We start from the raw sequence: 16,793 nt of genomic DNA on the forward strand, positions 1-16,793 counted from the left end.
CCTGAAGTATGGACTGGTTGGATATTTTCACAGTCCAAGGCACTTCGCTCAGCCTTCCCTATGATCCAGCTCTCACATCCTTAGGTGACTACGGGGAATGCCATTGCTTTGACTATGTGGATCTTCATTGCTAGTGTGATGTCTCTACTCTTCACTATTTTATCGAGATTGGATATTGCTCTCCTCCCAAGAAATAAACATCTTCTGATTTCCTGGCTGCAGTCTGTGTCTGCAGTAATCTTTGCACCTACATATACAAAGTCTGTCACGGCCTCCATGTTTTCTCCCTCTATTTCTCAGGTATCAATCATTCTTGTTGCCATAATCTTGGTTTTTCTATGTTTAACTGCAACCCAGCTTTTACGCTTTTTTCTTTCACCTTGATTAGAAGGCTCCTCAGCTCCTCCTCACTTTCGGTCATCTGCATATCTAGGGTTGTTAATGTTTCTTCCAGCAATTTTCACCCCAGCCTTGCATTTGTCAAGCCCGGAACATCACATGATGTGTTCTGCATACAAGTTGAATAGGTTGGGTGAGAGTATACAACCCTACCGTATGCCTTTACCATATACAGAAGTTATCCTGAGTGGCTTTTGAATGTTAGTTCAACACTGATTCTATAACATCTTCTACCACAACAGTTAAGTGTCAGAATATTTTAAGGAATGCCTAGCAACCTCATCGATGTGTGTGTGTATGTATGTATGTATGTGAATGCTGCTGTTTCCACCCATGCCTTTTGTTCTTCATATCTATATTGGTGGGTCTGCAGTTCTCATGTTGTTTCCTTGCCCCAGTAAAGACTGGTGGCCTAATGTCAATAGGGACAGTGAATCAGCAGTGGGCTTTAGGGTGACTCTGCAAGGAAATGTCCAAGATACTGAAATCAAAATAAGTCCATCAGATTTGATAGCCCTTTAAAATGTGGATCAATCCCAATTAGATTCACTGGTAATGGAAGCACCAGTTTTCACTGCCCTACAAAATATGGAAGACTAGAGCTGCAGCGGACAACTGGCCCTCAAACACATCAAACCAGAAGCACAGTGAGAGCAGCTGCTGCAGTAATACACACTAGTCTTCATAAACAGTTTGTGAATCAAAATGGTGAGGCAGGTTGATGACTAAACTTCATTTTTTTAAAAAGAATTGTGAACATTCAGCCACAAAAATAATAATTATCCAACCAAAATTACTAATTATTAACTGAAAATTAAAACTATATGAATATTTGGCACAGTTCTAGTAATTCTTTTGAGGTGGGGAAATCTTTTTAATAATATATGAGGATATTGTTCATTTGTCTCTTTTTCTCCCTATTATATTTGATGTTCTTTATGGGGCTGCTCTGTTTAATATGCCTTCTCTGTGCAATTATAAGGATAATACAAAGGCTACAGATGTTGTAGTTCTGTGCAAAGAACTATTGACTATTAGTTTATTATAGCAATTTGTGTATGGCACGAGAGCACCATGACTGTGTACTCGGGTGATGCTTCCAGTGTACCAGACAACTTGTTTGTCAACTATAATGAGCTTTACAGTGATAGAAGGGTAATGAGACAGTGCCAAAGTCTATGAAAATCAAGCTGCTATTCCTTAAAGGGGGTGGGTGGGGAGCAACCACTTTACATGAATGCAATCCAACTGTGTCCTAAGATTGTTAAGCCAAAAGGCACTATATCAGGTGAGTGAATGTCTCTAGACTTTGTCTCCATTTACATAGGAGATGTTTTCTAAGCAGTAGTAAGCTTGTGACAAATACTGGTATAGATCCTTCCTTGAAAAAATCATGAGGAAAATGCTCTGAAAGAGGCATGCATGTGCATGCATTTGAAGGGATTCATTTCCATCTTTTTCATGCTTTATAAAATCCTCTTAGGCTTTTATTCTAGACTCTTACTTAAATGAAAACCACAATATAATGAAAGGTATTCTGCTTTCTGCAACACTTGTGTGCATCCCTGAACTATAATACAATTTATTAATCCCTCAGACAAAAAATGATGCCAGGGTAATTTCCGTGCCAAATGTATTGGTACCCTGGAAACAAGGCTCTGGTCAGAGATCAAGATGAAATAAAGCAGGAAATTTTCCTAGCAATTTCAATGTGGTAGCTCTAACTGTATATCAATTTGTTTTAGGAAATTGTGGCCATTGAATGTGTTTTTAATACTTAGTGTTTTGCTTTTCAGACATTTGTTAGAGAAGGGCTTATGTTCCATTTGGGGGAAGTAGGCAAATCCCATTACACCACCAGAAACAATTATTTAAATTACTTAGAAAGATCCTCCTTTGGTTTTCTGAGTTCCAAAAGGCACTAGAGCTGCATACTTCATAGATTTTAATTGCAAAAAGTAGCAATTGACTTTAGCCCAAACCTCTTTGCTCTTGAACAAGAGGTAACTGAACATTGTGATCTGGAGCCGAGACTGATGAACATCCTCTCCACCCCCCCCCCCCACACCCCCGCCCACTCTTGTGTTACTGTAGTTCAGACTGGACATCTACATCCAAATACATATTATGTTAATGAATCACAATTTTAAAAGTTAGTTTTCATTTCAACTTGCTGTAACTAGCATCTATGGCAGAGAGCAGAAAGAAATCAATTTTAGGTGAATATTACTATAGTTCCACTAATCCGGATGTGAACTGTAGTCTCATCTCTACACTACAACAATCCAGCAGCTATTGTTTCTTCAGAATTCAGAACTCTGTGAGGTTTTTATATGACATTCTCTTGCTAATAACATCCACCAGTTAGGCCCAGAAAACTTTCATCTGCAGTACTCATAAGGTCTTCCAGAACGGGCAAGTCATGTTTCAAATTTTTCATGCATTGACATGAACATTTTTGCAGACACTCTGGAATGCCACCTTTTTTAGACATTCTGTTCAATTCTCAATTCCATGTGCTATTTTCTTAGATATTCTCTCAGAGTCCAAAACTGCTGTATATTGACTCAGAATGTCGCACCCAACATAGTCAGTGATCATGTTGCTGTTGGTGGTCCCCTGTTTTCACAAACTCTCAAATTGTTGCATTTGAACAGTCAGCATTTATTGAAGGGGGTTTTCAACATTTAGGAATCCTATAAATGTGATCTTTCAATTAAAGTATCATGGTATGGTATAATTCTAGGTGTCTATATTGTACAGTTTCATATCCTCCAACTGTCTACATTGGCAACAACAATCCTAATTAATCCTTTGTTGTCCCACTTTTTCCACTGCTTTTAAAATGTCCAATTTTTCTTTTCTCTTTCGATTTCTGTGGTTAATTCTCAATTTATTTTAGTTGCTGTGCTCAAAGTACAACAGTAGTCTGGAATCATTTGACTGAGTAGGGAGAGGGAAGGCATTGAGGGAATCTTTCCTTTCCCAGCAGGTTCAGTCAAAAGCAAATCGCTTCTGCTTCTCCTAGCGTATAGGTTCTTCATGAATATCTGTTGATATCTTGAGGTAGTTCTACACCAACACTAAAATCAAGTTAGGATTAAACCGAACACCTAGACAATAACCCCAGAAACAGTTCGAAGCTGGGATGGTATCTGCAGTATCTACTAATTAGGGGTTGGAACTGAATCTAGGATTTTTTTTTCTTACTCGATCTCCTGAGATACACTGATGTGCTTTGCCATGTAAGATTGGGATCAGCACTGGACCATGGCAAAGCATAGGAAATGAGAACAAAGGGTGTTTGTTTTTTAAAAGTACATCAGCACTAGCAATGCTCTGCATTTTTCGATCTTAGATCTGAGCCTTTTGTGGGACAGGCTCTGACTGGCTGTAGTGAATCCTCTGACCTATTTCAGAATTTCGGTTGTATTTTTTAAACATTTCTGGGTTCACACATGCTGCAATGCACATTGAAAGTATATGTTTTGTGGACACCCTGCCATTGAGTTGGCATTGAGTGGAATTATAGTGCCTGTGTAGAATCATCCTTGGATATGCTCTAATGGTGCTTGATGATGTGCAGCTCAGTTTTCATCTGTGAAATATTTACTGTATGTTTGGAACACCTTTCACTTTGAGCAATACACTGTTACAAGTATTCTAAATCTCTGGTTTTGTGGCTCAGCAGCATTTGTGTGCTAGAAATGACTGTGACATGAACAGGTGTATGTTTATGAGAACAACTGAATCTAGAGTGTTTAACTCTTGATGCTTTGCTTAGAATCATGTGGGTAAGGAAGAGGGAAGAGAGGATCTATGTGCACTTAGGAGATTTCATCGCTCCAGATTTTAAAAAAATACTGAGGGGAGCATAAAAGGCAATTCATTAGGTGTGCTGTGAATATTCATGAATTTCTACTCCCAAAGCAACAAGAACATATTAGTCTTGTGAATAAGTGCTTTGAACAAGGAATAGGTTTGCAAAACTGTTGTCAGATTCTTGCCAAGAAAGAGAAAAGGGTGGGAGAGAAACAGACATGGAGAGAGAAAGCACAGGCAGTTGGCCAGCACAGCTCACAATAGCTAGCCATGGCTGTGCAGTAAATTGGGACCTGATGAACAGCAGCACAGCGTGAGGCAAAATAGCCCATCAGTGCTTTTGAATAGGAAGAGAAATTGGTAAAATTGAGCATCTAAAAAACTCACATGAAAGATATGATGGCAGTGTTTAGGTAAGCAGAGAGATCTATGGGGAAATGGTGAGGTTTCACTTACAACTTCTGTACCAAGAAACTGAATGAGCTGTTTATGCTTAGCTTAGAGCCCATCTACACAAACTTAAGGTTTGTGTTTTTTTTCTGGATTAGCCCAAAAGATACCTAATCCAGTTTAACCAGACCTTCAAGAAAACTGGATTATATGGCAGCAGAGAGGAGCCTAAGTCACTGAAGACAGATATGGCTACTGTGTGAAGCCTTAACTTTACAAATAGCAAGCCTTAGCTCTGTGTTTGCACTTCTGAACTAAGGAAAGCCGAACATCCACCATTAGAATTGAATCCAGGAGAGTGTAATCACATTCAGCACAAGATGAATTCCTGTTTCCTGATTTTCCTTTTGGCTGCCTTGAAGGACTGCTGTCTCGTTTGGATACAGTTTCAATTTGTTTTCCTGCATTCACTCCATTGTTAGTTGCAGAAAGGGCATAGTAATTGAGGTGAGTCCAGGGGTCTCTCTTCTCATGAGTTATTTTAACCTGGGGTACATCTACATTAGTTGATGCAGCTTTGCACTGCTTTAACTGCTATGGCTCAAGGCGATGGGATCCTGGGAATTGTAATTTGATGAGGTGCCAGCAGCCCTGGGCAGAGAAGGCTAAAGGCCTTGTAAACTACAGCTCCCAAGACTCAACATTGAGCCATGACAATTAAAGCTTTACCAAACTGCATTAAGTCTACAGTATAAATGAATCCCTGGACTACTGAATGTGAATTAAAGTCATTCCTTATAGTATTTCTAGTTGATGAGGAAATGCACATCCACCATGCTCAGGTGAAAGCTCCTTTTAAAAAGAACTCTTTTTTCAGAATTTTCCTGACAGAACCCCAGAGGGCTTTTGTTTAATAGCCTGAACTGTCATGCTGTAAGTACTGCAGTTCAACTGCAGGATGTTAAGTGTGAAATAGCAGAAAGACCAGGAATGTGAAGAATGAGTTTAATGAAAAAGGAGGTGATATATTTGAGAGGTTTGCTTATTGAGGTCACCTGTAAAAGCACCCTTATGTTCTTGAACAGCATGGAAATGTTGTTGCGTTGTGTTTGTTTGTCAATCTTTGGAGAAAAAACAAATGTGTTAAAATAGTTGGATCCTTTTGACTAGATTAAAGAATGCTGCTTAAAAGCTAGTGATTGCATACATTCCTGGGAAGGTGTAGAGAATTGACACAAACTGATGTTTTTGACAGAACATATTGCAAATTGTCTGATCAACATAGAGTGGCAGTTGGTGGCTTCAACATCAGCAGCAGTGTGTACCTGCTCCTCTCCACTGAAAGTAGATTTCTTACATTGGATAATATTGTTATAGGGCAGAGTAAACTCAGGATGACTATACTGTTTCACTGTGTGGGAAACTCTAATCATTGTCATTGACTGACCAATACAGTTTTCTTGTGCTTCCATATTGGAGTTTGGAGTCCACTATTTATTGCATCCTTGATTTGGGATTGGTCACATGAATATGCAAATGGCCATTATTTCTTCTACTTCTTTGCCATTAATCATGTCTATTTCTTTGCCATTAATCATAATAACATGTAACTTTACATCACTATTACAAAGTTGATGTGTGGTTTTTTTTAAAAAAAGATGTTAAAATGGAATAGCAAACCTAGATGAAACCCTCAGTTTCTGTAATGTATAGATGTGCAAACAATGTGGGAGCTAACTGCCAAAGAGGAACAATGGACCGGGAAGAATGTTCCTCAGTGATAATGTCATTTGTTGTGCCTGTCCACGGAAATCTGTTACTGGACTTCTAGTGAGTGACAGCTGTTATTTTCTGTCTGCTTCTTTCACTTGCCCAGGTGACATTTCACTCTAGTCAGTCATGTCCAGAACACTGATCAACACTCTGAGTGGTTTTTCCCTACTGCAAACCTTTCAGAGAGTGATATAAAAGAGATGTGTGTGAGGTCCTCTGGAAGAATTCAAGATGTTTGTTACATGGGTTTGGACAGTTAAATACTATCTTGAATGCTATTGTATGAGATTCGTCATCTACTTAGATCTTTTACACATATTGTTGGGTATTAAAGATAAGATGGTTTTGTTTTGTATGGTTAACTTTTTGCACAACTCAGTTAAGTTTGGATTTCCTATATGAGATTCATTTGATTGTTTACTTTCTAAAAATATTTGTGTGTGTGTATGTAGTTCATACTGCAAGGGAGGATTTTAATAAAGTGTTCCATTCCCTGATGGCGAATGAGAAGGGATTCTTCTCAGAGATTCTTTGCTTATGAATAGCCTTAGAAAGCAGTGGTCATGAGAAGCATTATGCACATCATTATGAATACTGTCATGTTAATAAAACACATTGACACTGAAGTCTCACAGAACCACTTTTCTACAACTGCTCAACATCATCTAAGAGACCATTTCTTCAGGTAAGATGAAAACAGCGTTAGGTATTGGATGATATATTTATGTTGTCATGGCTACAGAATGCCACAAAAAAATCCCTGATTGCTGAAATCAGTAACAAATATTCAAATCTGGAGCTCTTCCAGATAGAAGTGTCTGTGTAAGTGAATGTTGATAGGTGATATATGAGAATTTATTTTCAGTCCCTTGCTGAGGCTTAAATTAGTTAAGTACAGGTTAAATCTCCCTTACTGGAAAAGCTTGGGACCAGATTTTTCTTTGGTTTTTGGAATACTTATAATTGTATATACATAGTGAATTACAACCTCATCACACTCACCTAAAAAGCATCCTAGGACACTTTCACTCTATCTATTGGATGGAGCCCTAAGCCAGCCATCACACAATGCTGTGTGACTTCAGGCAAAGGCCCCATTTCCAACCGGGGTGAAACCATCGCCAGAAGCTTCCTCCACAACAGAGGAGGCTCCATAGAAAGGAGATGCTTCCCTGTGTGATGGGGAAATTGTTGCCAAGAAGGATCTACAGGATTTTCCTGCTTACCACTTATCTGAACAGTACCTAAACCTTGCAATATTTGTGGGATATAAAAGTTATCTTGTTTTATTTTATTGTTTCATTGCTGAAATTGGTGAAAGCAAAACATTTTCTATTTCATAAAGACAATTTGTGTGGAGGGCCACTGAACATCTGTGCCAATATGTAGCACTAATTAATTTTTTTAAAAAAACTACTATTCTGAAACATGCAGTTGCTGGTTATTTGTACCCAAGAAAAACAACCTTAACCTTTTTCTTTTGTAATTCTGATGAGCATCATCAGTCTTTATCTTGACTTTGGTTGATCTGTGCAATTAATTTACTCAGTTTCAATGTCTATACTTAGGAGGGAAAATGTCTGACTCCTGTTTGTTATCGCATTCTTGGAAACTTGAAATCAGAAGCACTTTCATGGAAATTGTGGTTACTTAAAGCTACTGGCACATTGATCCTGGCCTCTTAAGCCCACCATTTGAACAATTTGATCTTCTTGCTTTCAACTTTTTTTGTTATTGTCAAAGGGAAAAACTCCCCACTACTTTCAATCAATCTTAAATAAAAAGCAAGAGAGCATTCAAGGTTAACAAGCAAGTAATCTCAAAAACCAGGAGGGAAGAAAAGGTGGGATCAGTGGTCAGAACAGAACAAAAGAAGAGGCAAGAGCTATAGTTGGAATGAAAAATGTGATTGAGAGAAGAAGTTTTGCATGCATCAGATCCCAGTTTCAGTTACTGCAGTTTCCAGATAGGTCTGGGAAAGATGCCTTCTTGAAATCCAGGAAAGACTCTGTAAATCAATGTAGCCAATGCTAATTTGCAACAATTTGAGAAAAGAAGATGTTTAACAAATATTAAAATGGACTTTCTGGTGGTAAAATCTGAGGGTTACATGAGCAGATTGATATGAGCAATTTACTCATTTAAGGAAAAAGCTCTTCAGTGCAGGACCTTTCATGCCAAAGGTTTTAAAAATAAACAATTACCCAAAATAACTTCAAAAAGAAAAGAAATGTTAAGTTAAACAAAAACAATTATTTCTTTATTAAGAAGAAAGAAAAAAATAGCAGAGAAACCCCAATAGATCAGATAGTGTTCAATACAAGCTGTCTAAAAATCTACCCCAAGCAAATCTAAAGAGGCAATGAGTGGTGCAGGTACACTGAAAGGGACTTTCAATCAACACATTGAGAGATTTTCTCATCCTGTGATATGAAGTAAATAAGGCAGGGAAGTAGGTTCTCGATAAAGAGGATTTTGGAGATTTCTGCTGCTCTTGCTTCTCTCTGGAATCTCGGGGGTTTTTGTACTGGAGTGACTCCTCTGCCTTTCCTTTGCTTCTCTGCCTATATGCCTAATTTGGTGGAATATAGGCAGAGGGGGAAAGGGAATTCCTAATTTGGTGGATGCCACATTGAGTGAAGGAGACACCTCTGGATGAAGTACAACATTGGCCTAATGATATCGTATGGGGAGGTCAAAAGAAAATGGAGGGGAAAAGAATTTGTGTGCAAAGGGCAGATATGAACATGACCTCTCCTTGCCACCCTCTGGTAATGTCTCCTAATGACTTTTAACTAGTCCTCCGATAGAAACAGTTGGGTTGCAACACATGAGACAAAGTCAGTCATGTATAAAGTGCACCATCCTGAGCCAATTTTGCAAGATCTCCTTTTTATTAGGAATAAACAAGATAATTAAGCATTGATTGCTCTCTTGAATGCAACTATGAGGCCATTTCCTTGTGAGCAGGAGGGAGGGCATTTCATGAGAAAATTAGTTTGTCCTTTTAGAGTGAGGCTTGTCATCTTCAAAGATGGCCAAGGATCTAGGAGAGAGAACTCTCTACCAGCCTCTCATTCAGAACATAGCAGGAGACAACTCTCTATGCTTGCTTGCAAGTCATATTTATCAAGCATGATATTTTCTGTTCAGGAATTAATATGCTTGTGCAGAAAACCTTTTTGTGAGCAAAACACAATGTACATTGTTTCTAGAATAGGTTCTGATTAGCCTTCAGAAACAGTGGTTTTTAAAAACTTTGCCACAGTAAGCAGAAATGTGTTGACATTCTTCATTGCTACCCTTGAGAAGAAACTTACTGAAGGGTCAAATCCCTAGAGTGCAACCCCATCCAGAACAGAATTTAATTTGACTCTTAGTTAGCTTTGCTCAACTAGATTTAGCCCAGTTTATTCACTCACATCCAATCCTTCATTTCATTGAGATAGGGACACAGAACCCCTAGAGCAGTGGTTCTCAACCTGGGGTCCTCATATGTTTTTGGCTTACAACTCCCAGAAATCCCGGCCAGTTTACCAGCTGTTAGGATTTCTGGAAGTTGAAGGCTAAAAACATCTGGGGACCCCAGGTTGAGAACCACTACCCTAGAGCCTTCTTAGCATCAGTTATAAAAAAGAGAGATAGGGCTGGTTACCGGCAGTTTTCAAATCAATAGATATATTCAAATCAGGTTAGATTAGGTTTGCCAAGTGAGGACTATCCCAAACCATGAAATTTTAGAGCTTAAACTTAAAGTCAAGGAATGTTTTTTTTCTAGACTGATGTGACTAAAACATTTAGAAGCTTTATTTTCCATTCCACCTGGAATATGTGTGTGGAGTTAATAGTGATGATGGTGTTGAAAAAGTGTTTAAAAATAAAAAAACAAAAAAACCAATACAATAAAAGCTATAAAACTAGACTGTTGCTTAAAGCGAATACTAATTTAAGTACCAAATACAAGTAAACCATGCCACACTTGTTATTTTGCTCTGGAAAATCAAAGAAAGAAATACAGGTTTATTCCTGCTTTTCTAAGGTGTGTATCAGTGTCTACAATTTGGCAATTGTAGCAACTATTATTACAGCACATTACAGACAAATCATAAGTTAAATGGAATGTTTGAAACAGAGATTTTTTTTCCTTAGAATACATGAAAAGTTTGGATGAAGGCTGGAGGGAGTGAAGGAAAGAATCCTGAAATGGCTAATCTTCTATTTTCTAAATGTGCTCCCTGACCAAAGGCATGTGTGCTTGAATCACCCTGAAGCAAATTGCTATAGTGAAGCTATTAACGTCTAAAAATAGGGAGTTGTAATGGAAACATTAAGAGACCTGCTACTGGGTATAGCTACAAACCTAGGAAAGATGAAATGGGGAGAGCCCCATATCCCCCCCCCCTGCCACCCCAGCACCCATTGAGTTTTCCAGCACATTGCAAGTGCTGTACACTTTGGCGTTTGCAGAAGTTCTTCTTGGGTTGTGATTCAGATTCTTTAAAAGATCACCAAATAGGAAACAGGTTTATCAGACTTTGATAACTGACCTATTAATTATAACAGGTAAATGAAATCTTCATGGGAGGAGAGAAAATGTGCAGATTATGGAAGATTTACTTTCCTGAGCCACTTTCACCACTTCCAGTGCTGACTAGGGAATTCTGGGTGTTATAACCAGAATGTAAACTTCCTAGATCTGGATGTTGTCTTCATGCCATGTTCTCACATATTCATTGAAAGCACCAGGCTGACACAGAAGCACCACCTAGGCTTTGACCAGTTCCTGCATTTTATGTGTTTGCTTTGCTTCTGCTGCTGCTGGTTTCATCTCACATTACTTGACCTGTGTAGTTGTGCCTCTGTAAACAGGATATTTGGACTAGATGGATTCTTACGCAAATCCTGAAAAGCTAATTTTGTTATGTTCTTCTCAGTCATTCTTAGCAGTTTTTTTCTTGTATACTCCCTGAGGTTACTTTACTTACTTGTTTTTCTGAAGACCATAGTGTGCATTTTAGCCAGCAATTTTGTTCCACAATAGACATCCAGCCATGGTTTCTAATTATCAGTATGGATTATGGTTATCCTGCATATACATAGCAATGACTTATTCACCCATCTGAGTCTAACTGTATATCTTATGAACACTTTCATTTTCTATATTTGATATCCCCTCAATGAACAGTTCTGGGGACTCAAGAGTCTAAACTATTGGATGACTTTTCATTTATCCTCATAAAGACACTACCCAACTGTGGATTCCACCCCCTCTCCCCAACAGACTAGCATGTTTCCTTTTTGGGGAACAGATAGGGAAGATGGTTTTATTTGGTTCATCTTAGAAAATTGCTTTCATTTCTTTATAACTGTATGTCTTGAGTTTATGGACCTTTCCTATAGAAAAAAACAACAAACAAGCTGGCATGGCTCTCTTTATACTGAGAGTGTCTTTACTCCCTGGTACAAGATTTAAAGTTCTTCTGATAGAGAAGAGTTGGAAAGAAATCTGTGGAAGATCAGTTTGCAACTTAGGATGGGAAAGTAATCTAAACATCTGGTGGGGGCTGTTTGTTGAATGGAAATTAATACGGGCCTCTTTACATGTGCCACCAGAATAACCCAGTATTGCCATGGATTGTGGTGATCTTGGAGTCGCCTGCTTAGGGCCATGGAGACCTGTTGCCCTGAGCCCCACACTGTCCCAGCTTCCTCCCTACCTCATCTTTAAGCTAGCTAAACCCATCTTTGATTATGGAAAAATTGGGAGCCTCTGATCATACACCTCCAGGAATTTTTCAGTGGTGGCAGGGTTTTTGTGACAGTTCAGCCACGGAGTCTCCCTGGAAGTACTTTTCTGGTGTGTGATGGGAGCCAGCAGGGTCTGTGGCAAAAGTAGAAAAAACCCCCACTGCTGCTGCTGAATTTGGATCCATGTGAAGAGGTCCTATGACACATGAAAATGTAAGTTGAGCTGGCACCTTTAATAAAGAAAGTAAATGGGTACTGTGTGGGCTCACATTCTGTTTCAGATTCTGGTCTGTCAAAATATGGGGTAGAGATGCATTTCTTTCAATAAACTTGGAGCCTTGGTTTGTATTACTGCAGAAGGAAAATGTCTTTCAAAACCATCTTAAGTGATGCCAAATAATGAAATGGGGTTTGACGGGATATCATGACCTGAAGGCTGAAGCTGCTGTTATATCACTAAGGGCCCAACTGAAGTATAGTGGATAGAGAATTTTTCCTTTTTTTCTGAGAAAAATCTGCTTTCAGATGCTCTGTAACTGTGAATGTTTAATAGTATTCAGCAAATTCTGGAAACTAGATGAAAACATGAATAAGTACCAGAATCCTTGCTAGTAGCATTCTTGCAATTCACATGGTGGTTGACTATTCCTTTAGAGGAGATTATGTTTCTAAAAGCAAATATCATCCATTCCTTGCCCTATCTTTTTCCTTGGTAGAAATGCTGGTTTAAGGATGTTGGGGAATTATACAGTAGAACCTGATGATTCAACACAGGGTTAGTAATAAGGAATAGCAATCAACTTCTGGGCATGGATTATATACCTTACCTAGGCAGTGTCAACTGTCTAGATAGCAAAATTAAACATTACTTTGAACTACATTGCATTACTTATTATAAACATAGTAAAAAGTTTGGGGCAAAGCAGCCTGATTCACAAGGAACTTAACTATTATCAGGAATATTACTGTATTTTCGGATTGCAATATATCTAAAACTTGTTGTTGTGCTGACTAGGGTCTACAACTCATGCCTATGAAAATAGAGATTTGAGAAACTGAAGTATGAAATTTTTTTTCCAAGTTCCCATACATTGAGCCCATTATTTGCGAACAATATAATGCTAATTAACAGACTCATTTCTATGTTTTTTGGAGCAATTTCAGCAGGAATGTAAATACAAAGAAAGACACAAAGCTTTACTGCCAAATAGGGATTGCGCCCTCAAAAGATTATTTTCTTTTGCCCCTAAATTTCTAGCATTGTAGAGAGTTAAACTCATTCAAAAACTATCGTTTGTATTTTCTGTGTTCACATGCTCTCAGTAATTTTGCCTGTCCCATTTTCTTTACATGCTCGAACTACATTGCTAAATTGTCAAATACAATGCTAGAATTTAGAAAATTTTGTTGTATTGCAATATTTCTATTTAGGAAGCAATGGCTTAATCTTCACTCCTCCTTCCATAGTTACCGTCCTAACATTTCAGGATTATTGAGATCACTCTGTTTGGCCCCAATAAGTGGGAAAGGGATATAAATAATAGAACCAGAGCAAGATGACATTCTATTCTATATGTGATTATTTATAATTCATGTGCTCTTGATACAGAAGCTACATTTATTAATCTTTATTAATAATCTGTATATTATTTTTCATTAAACACTGAAGTAGGCCGAGTGGTCAAAGCCTCTAATGTGATAAAAAACAGACATTTCCATTTGCCCACATCACAGATATTTCTGTATTAAAGATGTCAGCTTGCTGTAATCTATTTTTACTACTTATTCTCAAACCTGCAACTTGTCTTAGATTTCTTATAACTTGTTTTCTCAGTATAAAGCATATCTCCTTTCTGCGTTTTAAGGATGTGGAGTATCTTTTGTAGTCTTTCAGTTAAGACTGCTGTGAGAATTTCTGAATCATAATTTATCGAGGAGATGGGTCTGTAATTTGAACAGTATGTTTCTTCTTTGTTGGGTTGCCATTTAACTGATTGGTTCTGCATCAAAAATAAGCATGTGCTAGAAAACCTGCAGGGGAAATTCCATTTTCAGCTGCCTCTCTTTTTACAAATTTGGTTGCCTTTCCTCCAACAATGTCAATTGCATGCTTCACTTAAAGGCCTAGACTATATTTGCAAATTTCTTCTTTTGTGCATAGTCACAGTTAGGAATATGTGATTCTGCTGAACTAGCTTTCAGCTTAATTTTCCCAGTGCAATTGATGTTCAACCTGAATTCTTCCTCATATTTTTGATGTCTGACTGAATTTTCAAAAACAGTTGCAATGTCAGGTCCATCTATGTTCATTTTAGTGGAAATTTTAGTTTAGTGCCCTAGATTTAAAGTATTGCTTTCCACTTTTCAAACCAATTATCCAGAGAATCAGAACACATTGTTCTTTTGGTCAAAAAAATAACAATCTAACTTATTCCCTTTTCCACAAAACCAGTTCAGGAATTCTTTCTTTCTTTTTGATGTTATCTTTACACTGTTTTCTCTCTCTCTCTAAGTTTTCCCCCTTCTGTCTTCCTTTTCATAAAGCAATCTGCTTTCTTTATATGATGTTACTGAGAGTAAGTCAATTAAATAAATAAATGGACATTGTCAGAAATGATGTTTTCAATACTGCAAAGAACTGACAATTCATATGATTTAATTTTGATCAGAAATGTTCAAAATTTGGAAATGTATTAATAAGTCTTAGAAAAAGCTTTCTTAAGGCAAAAATGTGAGAAGAATCAAAGGGATAACTTCTCTGATCCAGCAAAAATCATTTGAGTGTTTAATTCTAAGACATTTGGCTTTTAAAAAACTTGTGCATTCAACTGTGATATTACAATAAATTAGCCACTCTTCTCCTGTCTTGCCACCCATTCATCACTGTAGTCATACTCTGCCTTTTTCTCAGACTGGGAATCAATAATAATAAATATTAAAACTTTATTTATATCCCGCCCCATCTCCCCGAGGGGACTCGGAGCGGCTTACAGCAAAATAACAGTGGAAATCATAAACAATAATGATTAAGAAATTAACTTAAAGGTGGCTTTAGAAGCACAGAAAATTGCAATAATATATTGTATAGTTAAAACATACAAACATTGAAATTAAAGCAGTATCAACCAGTTCTCAAAAATTTCCTAGAATAAAAAAGGCATCACCTGTCACAAAAATAGCAAAAAGGAGGGATTTCTGAAATCTGGAGCAGCAGCAAAGAATACTCTTTTGACATTGCTACCAATGTGCCAGTGAAGGAGGGGGAGAAATGCCTTTCCTGCAGGTCTTACTAATCAGACAGGTTCATTTATCAAGGTATAGCTTTATAGGTTATAATCAGCACTTTACATTGTACCTGGAAACAAAGAGTGCATCTACATGGATCATATAAGATAGGCTGGCAATGAATGGACTTTGTGGTTCCAGGTGAAAATGAACACCCAACACATTCAGCAAGGACCTGGAGATTCCATAAAACTCTGGGGCTTATTCACACTTTGCGGACTTGTAAAAAGTTGGGCCTATTCTGTATCAGAACCAGCCACCACTGCATGGCCATCCCACTTTTCCCAGGCTCAGTTGACTCATGGACAGGGAATAGCACTTAGCATTATAGCATTGACCACATTCCACAAAATTGCTGGTGGTCAAGGCTCATCATAAGTGTTGATGCTGACTGAAGTAACATAATAAAAAAGGAGGGGATGGGGGATAAAAAAAGAGGAAGGGGGATGTGCTGACTCTAGATGTGCTGACTCCCACCCTAGTGTAAGTAGAATATGTGCTCAAAATGGCAGTCAACTGAGCTGCTGTTGTGAAGAATTCATATGCAATCCAGTTGCAGCTCTTTGGACTGTATGCCTTGTTTTTTCATAAGTATTCTGTATGACAGACAGACACAACATTATTCTCTCCACCTGAGAAAAAGCTGTTCCTATTGACAAATGTAAATATCTTAGGGATTTCATTTTTTTTTTGTGGACATGCATTTTTCATCATTCACATTTTTCTTCATAAGTTTGACAGAAAGATCTTGAGATTTAAAAATCAAAATGTGAAAAAAAACTGACCAAAACCAATCCCTCCCTCCTGTCAACTTTTTTTATGTATTCGCCCATGGAAAGACTTTAAGACTTTATCTGTACTTCCTGGAAGAATGGGATATACATTTCATTGCATTTCACACTTCTTCAGTGTTTTATCATCCTTTGAGAGAGGGTTCTTTATAAATATGCTATTGATATGGTTTTTTAATGTGAATATTCCTATGGATTATTTTTCATAGATTAATGTAGCAATCAGATTGAATGGATTAATGAGTGAACCTGTGTGAAAGTAATATAGACTAGGGACCGCATCATATTGGCCACTGGAGTTGCCATGGATTGTGTTGAATCCAGCGATGCCCATTGAGGTACGTGTGGAACCCTTTGCCTCACACTCCTTATTGCCCAACTTATCAGAAAAACCATCCAATGGGGGGGGGGGGGGGCTAACGTCCGCCACTCATCTTCCTCTCATGGTTGCCAATGCAACACGGGAAGCCTCCTGTATTGCTACCATGACAGCATACGCCGGTTCCGCTTTAGTTTAGCTGTGGAGGCCTGCCAGAAGTAGCTGTATGTTGTGGGATGGGAGCTGGTGGGCTCCGTAGCTAAACT

Source organism: Anolis sagrei, chromosome 3 (assembly GCF_037176765.1).
Source record: "Anolis sagrei isolate rAnoSag1 chromosome 3, rAnoSag1.mat, whole genome shotgun sequence".
In the NCBI taxonomy this organism is placed as follows: domain Eukaryota; kingdom Metazoa; phylum Chordata; class Lepidosauria; order Squamata; family Dactyloidae; genus Anolis; species Anolis sagrei.